This window comes from Cyprinus carpio, chromosome B4 (genome assembly GCF_018340385.1).
Source record: "Cyprinus carpio isolate SPL01 chromosome B4, ASM1834038v1, whole genome shotgun sequence".
In the NCBI taxonomy this organism is placed as follows: Eukaryota; Metazoa; Chordata; class Actinopteri; order Cypriniformes; family Cyprinidae; genus Cyprinus; species Cyprinus carpio.
The window spans coordinates 18,770,700-18,779,849 of NC_056600.1; the positions used below are offsets into that span (position 1 = coordinate 18,770,700).

At 35.5% G+C, this 9,150-nt stretch overlaps 1 pseudogene; it reads left to right on the top strand.

Moving 5' to 3' along the window:
- The first annotated feature begins 272 nt into the window (after positions 1 to 272).
- Positions 273 to 2,429, top strand: LOC122137125 (annotated as a pseudogene).
- The last annotated feature ends 6,721 nt before the right edge of the window (positions 2,430 to 9,150 follow it).

The following is a 9,150-nucleotide window of genomic DNA, read 5'->3' on the forward strand; positions in this document are numbered from 1 at the left end:
CCCTTCCAGTGTATAAAGTGGCAGGCCTTTCTGTGGTGTGGTGTCATTACATCACTCAGTGTGTTCTTTTTAACTTCAGACACACAGCTTATTCAACAAGAAATAAAAAGAGTTCTCCCAAAATGAGATGTTATCAAACTTCAAGATGTGGTCAATCATCTTTTTTTTTGTGGTGGGTGTTCAGAAGACACAGGACCTTGCACTAGTAGAAGTGACAGACATTCAGGACGTCTTATTCCCTATACAATATCAAAAACTGGAATGGAATTCAAATGGAATTCAAACAAAGAGGTAAGAAAAAAAAAAAATTTCATGATCATATTTTTTTTTTTTTTTGTAGAACACTCATAACAGAGAAATAAGTAACATGCAGCAGTTCCATGAAAAGGCTATAGTTCACTTCAAAGACAGCTGAAAACCAGAATAGAACATGTTACTAGAGACAATGTAGCACACAGGATACGTCAACCCAAAAGAAACCAAACAAGAACTGAATAGCTGCACAGTCAAAAAAGTTTGATGTAAAGTTAACAGTTACAGATGCATTAATTGGCAACCTACCTCCATGCCATAAGGAGAGACCACAGAATCTCTGGAAATGAAGAGAAAGGCTATATTAGAAATGTTTCAGTCTGGAGGCCCAAGGTCTTCTGAATTGCCTGATGTGGACAACCTAATGCAAGAGACTTACATTTATCAGCGTCAAATGATTTATTCATGACCCCCTCCAGCCATTAGTGACATAGAAGTTGAGTGGCCATACTTATTCACTAAAAGAGGCCTATGCAATCATTTTGAAACTCTTACAGGGATTGACATAAGCAGTCTCCTCAGTGAATGCCTGATTGCCAAAAGTAATAGGATTGTGAACTACTTCCAAAAATAGACATTAAAATGGAATTCAGAGGTCCAGGCTCTCCTAAAAGAAATTGAAGCCACACCACTTACTAATAACAAGACATATCAGCCATCCTACTGGCAATTAAATATTTCAAAGAAAAATAAAACTCTCTCTTCATTTTAGTAAATGTAAGTAATTATGACATTACAGCACTAGTAAAGTAACCTCTTAAAATAATACATGTTGTCCTGGTTTCACAGATATGGCTTAAAGTAAGACATTTAAGTAGCTTTTATAAACATGCCTTAGAAAACACCATTACTAGTGTGCATCTTGAGACAACAGTTCAAGTTTCTTTCAGTTAAGACTTGTATTTTAGTATGGGACTAAGCCTTGTCTATGAAATGGGGCAATAAATCAGTTTTATTTTTTTTTTTTTTTTTTTTTTTTTTAGATTTTTTTTATTTATTTATGGATTTTGTTTATATAAAGAAAATGAGTTTTTTTTGATTATGAACTGCTCTTTAATGCATGGTTTAAAGTTTAATAGTTTTTTATTGCATCCAAAATAATTTAAATTCTTAAGAAGACTTAACAAATAAATAAATCAGACTAGTTAGATTACACTTACATTCATATATGGCACAAATAGGTTTCTAACAACATCAGAGAGAGTAAATTATTATTATTATTATTATTATATTTTGTGTAAGACTTTCCCATCAATGCACTTTTTTATTATTATATAAAACTAATAAAATAAAAAATTAAAAAAGAACTTTGCTGAGATTTTGCAGAGTAATCTTAGTATTTATTTTTTATATTTATTTTTTTTTATGTTGTTTTCAAGGAAACATCCACAAATATATCAGTAGACAATGAGCAAAACCTACCAGCCACACCAAGGCTCATCATGCTTAGTAAGTTAAAAAATATAAAGTAAATAATGTATATGTTTATTTGCACAGTTTTTATGGTGACTTTTCATATTTCAGGAGATACTCTAACTTCATCGAGGGGAAAGTGACACATTGGATTGATGAGCAGCTGGTTTTTGCTGCAACATTCTCTGTTCTTTTTGGTTGCTAATTTTAACCATGTTAAAAACCATTATGGTCAAATCATGGTTTTAAGTAATGGCTAGTCCAGTACACAAGAGCAGTACACAACTAGTGTTGTGACACATTTTTGCCAATGTATGAGTGTGCAAGCATATGTATATAAGAGTCAGTATTGGAGAGCCACAATCCTGCAGAGTTTAGTTCAAACCCTAACCAAACACACCTGAGCAGCCTTTTCATTTTAGGGGGCCCCCAGTGAGGGTGTGTGTGTGTACATACATACATACATATATATATATATATATATATATATATATATATATATATATATATATATATATATATATATATATATATATATATATATATATATATATATATTTCTGAAATTGATGTTGTCTGATTTGATCATCAGGTTCCTTGTGAGGATTAATTCTGAGGGGACAAAATGTGCTTCAAAATCTGGAACTAGCCGCAAAACTGGGTCTGCTGTTATTTGGTTAGAATTTGTTATAGTGGTTATGTGATTGAAAATATGCCAGATAAATGACTAGAATTCATTAAAATGCACTGGCATTGTTAATGTTTGTATGTGTAATATTGTAAAGGGGGGAAAAACATTCTTATTTAACAATCTTACATTTTTGTATATTTTTTATTATTTCATTCATTTGCAAATTGTATTGAAAATATGCTTGATGAATTGCTAAGTCACTAAAATATAAACTGGCAGTGTTTTTTAATTATTTTACTTTTTTATACTATATAAGAGAAAATCTTTTTTACTAAGGTTATAAGATGTTATTTTGGCAATTCTATGGAGAATGTAATTGTTTTATATGGTCATACACTAGCTTTGTTGTTTTAATTTTAGTATAATATGTTCTAATTTTTTTTTTTTTTTAATTTACTGATATCTTTTGTGTATTGTATTTATGATTTGCCAAAGTTATAAAATATATTTGTATGATAATTTGATATGCATTGTCTTTTTTTAAAAAAAGAAAATAACAGTGAAGAAGGTAGTCATTTTGGTGTTATAAAAATATTATATTCTGTAAATTTATATGCAGTATTATACTGAGTCACTGTGTTTCATTGCAGTAATAAACTGCCAACAACACTGCCAGTTATTCACTGTAATTCTGTAATTTACAGTAAAATACTGACAACACTGTTGCCAGCTAGTCACTGGTAGTGATTCATTACATTATATAAATGTTGTGTTAATTATTCTTGTGATTACTATTTAAACTCTCACTATTTAAATTAGATTTTTCCAATTTTCAATTTCAGTATGGATACACACCTAAAAGCTTCCCACCCTTATTGCCTGCAGAAACAAGATACAGTTCAAAGAACTAGATGACCTTTTGTGACAATAACGGGGACAATGATGTCACACAATATGAGGTAGGTTGTCTCAATAGACTTTTTGTAGGACCTTTAAACAGTGAGCTAGGTGGCAACAACCAGTTATAACCCTAGTAACTATCCTTATTCATTTGGGTAGCACTTTATTTTACAGTCCTGTTCCTCATGTACATACTATGTACTTATTATAGTAATTACAATAACTATGTAATAACTAGGTACTAACCCTGAACCTACCCCTACCCCTAAACCTAACCCTAACCCATGTAGTTACATTGTATTACCAGAACTTTCTTAGATAAATACACTGTAAGTACACTATAAGTACATGTAAGTACACATACTGTAAAATAAAGTGCAACCGTCATTTGAATAGGAATTCAGTAAATTCATCTTCCTGTCATTCTTAGTCAAATTTCAATTGACAAATTCCTGACAAATTCAAAATCATTTTATGAACTGAAAAAGATCTTGATCTTGAGGCTAATTTGAATTTTGCTCAGAGCTGTTAAGAAAAGGCTTTTATTTATCAGTGGCTTTTCACACATTTTGACACTGTATACTTTTTAATTGATTTCTAAAGACTAGTCAGAAATCAAAACGATTCTTTGTCTGTCTGCTGCCTGTTATATATCCCTTGTGTCTGCTTGGACTATTGTCTTACTTTGTTCTTCTTTCCTGTTCTGTTTTTGTAATGGTCACATGTTCAGTTTGTTTCGTCATAGTTTTCATTGTGTTTTCTGTTTGGGTCCTGTTTTTCCTTATTTGGTCATGTTCCTGTGTTCATTAGTTCCTTTGCTCATTGTTTAATTATTAGTTTACCTGTATCACCTGTATCTACAGTCGTGGCCAAAAGTTTTGAGAATTACATAAATATTAGTTTTCAAAAAGTTTGCTGCTAAACTGCTTTTAGATCTTTGTTCCAGTTGTTTCCTTTGATGTACTGAAATATAATTACCAACACTTCATACGTTTCAAAGGCTTTTATCGACAATTACATGACATTTATGCAAAGAGTCAGTATTTGCAGTGTTGGCCCTTCTTTTTCAGGACCTCTGCAATTCGACTGGGCATGCTCTCAATCAACCTCTGGGCCAAATCCTGACTGATAGCAACCCATTCTTTCATAATAACTTCTTGGAGTTTGTCAGAATTAGTGGGTTTTTGTTTGTCCACCCGCCTCTTGAGGATAAGTGAAGTGAAGTGAAGTGACGTGACATTCAGCCAAGTATGGTGACCCATACTCAGAATTCTTGCTCTGCATTTAACCCATCCGAAGTGCACACACACAGAGCAGTGAACACACACACACACACTGTGAACACACACCCGGAGCAGTGGGCAGCCATTTATGCTGCGGCGCCCGGGGAGCAGTTGGGGGTTTGATGCCTTGCTCAAGGGCACCTTAGTCATGGTATTGAAGGTGGAGAGAGAACTGTACATGCACTCCCCCCACCTACAATTCCTGCCGGCCCGAGACTCGAACTCACAACCCTTCAATTGGGAGTCCGACTCCCTAACCATTAGGCCACGACTTCCCTTAAAATTGACCACAAGTTCTCAATGGGATTAAGATCTGGGGAGTTTCCAGGCCATGGACCCAAAATTTCAACATTCTGGTCCCCGAGCCACTTAGTTATCACTTTTGCCTTATGGCAAGGTGCTCCATCGTGCTGGAAAATGCATTGTTCTTCACCAAACTGTTGTTGGGTTTTTGGAAGAAGTTGCTGTTGGAGGGTGTTTTGGTACCATTCTTTATTCATGGCTGTTTTTGGGCAGAATTGTGAGGGAGCCCACTCCCTTGGATGAGAAGCAACCCCACACATGAATGGTGTCAGGATGCTTTACTGTTGGCATGACACAGGACTGACGGTAGCGCTCACCTTTTCTTCTCCGGACAAGCCTTTTTCCAGATGCCCCCAAACAATCGGAAAGGGGCTTCATCGGAGAATATGACTTTGCCCCAGTCCTCAGCAGTCCATTCACTATACTTCCTGCAGAAGATCAATCTGTCCCTGATGTTTTTTTTGGAGAGAAGTGGCTTCTTTTCTGCCCTTCTTGACACCATGCCATCTTCCAAAAGTCTTCGCCTCACTGTGCGTGCAGATGCGCTCTCACACATGCCTGCTGCCATTCCTGAGCAAGCTCTGCACTGGTGGCACTCCGATCCCGCAGCTGAATCCTCTTTAGGAGACGATCCTGGCGCTTGCTGGACTTTCTTGGACGCCCTGAAGCCTTCTTTACAAGAATTGAACCTCTTTCCTTGAAGTTCTTGATGAACCTATAAATTGTTGATTTAGGTGCAATCTTAGTAGCCACAATATCCTTGCCTGTGAAGCCATTTTTATGCAACGCCATGATGGCTGCACGCATTTCTTTGCAGGTCACCATGGTTAACAATGGAAGAACAATGATTTCGAGCATCACCCTCCTTTTAACATGTCAAGTCTGCCATTCTAACCCAATCAGCCTGACATAATGATCTCCAGCCTTGTGCTCGTCAACATTATCACCTGAGTTAACAAGATGATTACTGAAATGATCTCAGCAGGTCCTTTAATGACAGCAATGAAATGCAGTGGAAAGGTTTTTTTGGGATTAAGTTAATTTTCATGGCAAAGAAGGACTATGCAATTCATCTGATCACTCTTCATAACATTCTGGAGTATATGCAAATTGCTATTATAAAAACTTAAGCAGCAACTTTTCCAATTTCCAATATTTATGTAATTCTCAAAACTTTTAGCCACGACTGTAGTTAATTACCCTCGTTTGGCTTGTATTTAAGCCCCAGTCTGTTCAGTCTTTGGTTGTCTAGTCACAGTTATACCATGTTGTGTTTTCCCATTGTCCTTCTGCCCTTTTGTTATTAAATTGTGAGTTTGGTTTGCACCAGTTGTCTTCTTCGCCTTCCTCCTCCCGACACAACAGTGACAGTTAACAGTCAACTTTGTGTCAAAATTTAATTGATTGGCCTGTCATAAATATTCCATACCCCCACCACGACACCTGTTTATGTACACCCCCACCCATCCAACTGGACATGTGTTTGTACATCTGTTTATCCACCCAAGTCCAAAGGAATTTATGATCTGTCTTATTGTATGGGAATGTGTTTTTGTGTGAGACATTGAAACTGTTCAAAAACTTTGTGCTTTAATCTTGAAAATGTGAAACAGTGTATTGGTTGGTAAACGAGATCAAGGGCATTTTTATTAAAGTTTTTTTTCACATACATTTGAAGAAAAACATCTACATACAGGCAATAGAACCAATGTGATGACTGTGTTTTCCAAAAAGTAAAACAAGTCAAGACGATAATTTACGTATTGTCATACAATTTTAAAAAGTAGAGTTTGAAACTGATACGAGTTAGAAAAAAAAATAAAAAATAAAAAATAAACGACCATCGTACGCTGATCTAAAACAAAAAAGTATTGTATTGTAGAACTTTAATAAAATATAAAAGTAAATAAATAAATTAATTGTAGCTAATTAAATCGTATTATTTACAAATTACAATTGTAGCTCTAGACAGTAACCTATGGCTGTTATTTTATTAATACAGTTGTCTGATTGATTTTATAGTTTCAAGTATTCAGAAATCACGCAAAAGAAAACTAAGCAGTTTTATTAAGATAAAACCATGTTGAATTTTTGTAAGGGTTGTGATGTCCACATGTTTTTGTTAAAGAAATTATAGAGGCTGTAGCATTTCTATCACAAAAAGGTGGCCAAAAATAAAAGATTAAGTGGATATTTAAATTAGCCTAAATGTTTGGTCAATATTAAAGACTTGATTGTCCTGTAAGTGTAACAGCAGAAAGTACCAGGCCTTTGGTACGGTGGCCGAGAGAGCTCAACATGCTGCAACCTCAGAAAACACATGCAAATAGAAAAAGCATCAGGAAATCAAGAAAAAATCTTTATCAATTTGACAACACATGCGCTGCAAATGCTCACAACACAAACAAATAAAGAAACGCACTGCAAATGCTCATAACATAACCAAATAAAGAAGTTTTTGGCCACCGTACTTTGGTGCCCTTTGCAGGCATTGGAATAATATGTAATTTACATTAATTGTTTATTTTGTATTACATTATGTATTTTAACAGTGTTATTCAGTGGAAACAAATATAATTATTAATTAACCAATCATTATTGCCCCATTGTTTTATATAATGCATTTTATATTAGGTCTGATTTTATAACCACAACAAAATGTTAATTTAATACTTCTTTGTAATCTATTATTAACAAAACCATGATTAGTTTGTGGTTAGATGCAGTGATTAAATTATTACCAACATTAAAACAGGTTTTTAACGTCAACAACTAAAAAAGTATCACAGGAATTTTTATGACAGGGCAATTAATCAAAAACTCTTCTGTAGTTTTTCTGATTTATTAGTTCCTTGATTGATTATGTAGGTGATATGTATTGTGTATGTATTAATTGGCAGACTGTTAGCCCCGTGTGTATTTATAGCCCTCGTGTTTTCTTTTTACTTTTCTTTTTTCAGGCTTTTATGTTGGTTTGTTATTTCGTACCTGGACATCCCTTGTATCCATTTCTTTGCTAGTATCTGAGTTCACCCAGTGTAACATAAGACCTGACCAAGCATGGATCTAGCAATAAGCTTGATGAAACTCCCACAGGTGAATGCTCCCTTATGCACCACACTGGAGACTTTTTGGACATTGCTCATTTAACAAACTTTCCGGATTATACTGTCATAGATCTCATTTGGACAGGACTAAACAATCTCACAATTTTTGTAAAAGGACTGAAGTCACAACTTCAATCACACTTATACCCACTAATGGTCCTCGAGGGACCCTTTGTGAGTATGTGGACCTAGCCCTCCAGCTAAGTGGATCTCCTTTCACTGTGGGAGTGGTGGAGAAAGAACCATTGACTAACCCACAGGAAACCCCAAACACGGACCTGGGCCTACCACTGATCTCAGTGCATGTCCCCAAGTCTGGTGGTCCCAGTGCTTATCTTGCTTCTTTTATTTCCTTATTAAACCTTATTTTGCAATTGTATCCAACACTTGCTTCTCTCTGAGTTCACCCAGCGTAACATTCTATACTTATTTGTCTGGCATCTATAAAGCCCTGTACTGTATATGACAGTTAGATTTGTTACCGGGGCCACCTAGGGGCCAGTAAACCTTATCACAGTTCACTCTGAGTCTGAGTGAGAAGTGAACATGCTTATTCCACACACAGACTTCTTCTTATTGTCACTGTATTGTTGTTCATTGTTACATGAAGTCATTTTTATTTTATTTCTGGCAGACAAATGCTGTTGTTTGAATAGCCAATTTAAACTCTAAAGACAAGAAATATGTTTTTTTGTGTGCGTGTGTGTGTTTTTCTCTTGAGAAGAAAGAGATATTGCTGGCTTATGTACCTTATTCAATACTTCTCCTCATCCCTGTCTAATCATTGTTTCCTCCAATCACACTGCTACACAAAAGGAGGTTGCTATTCGCCAAGCAATCTCCATGGAAACAAGAGATATGGTTTGGGAAAGCCCACTTAAGAGCATCCTTTACATTTGTGTGATCTGGACCCTCATTACAAAAGAACCAGGCTTAAACAAAAACAAAAGAAAGAAAGAAAGAAAGAAAGAAAGAAAGAAAGAAAGAAAGAAAAAGTCAAAGGCGTCATCTGTAACCTACACAACACTTTAGAAGGGCTTCAGGAGAGAAGAGAGAGACATTTTTCTTGGGGTTTCCGGAGACAGCCTGGAAAACATGAATTTGTCTGAGGTCCATGGGGGAGGATGAGGGGTCTGAGAGTAAACAATTACCAGCGTCTCTTTATGTGGTCTCAGTTCATTTCATCTTTGGAGTCACCAGC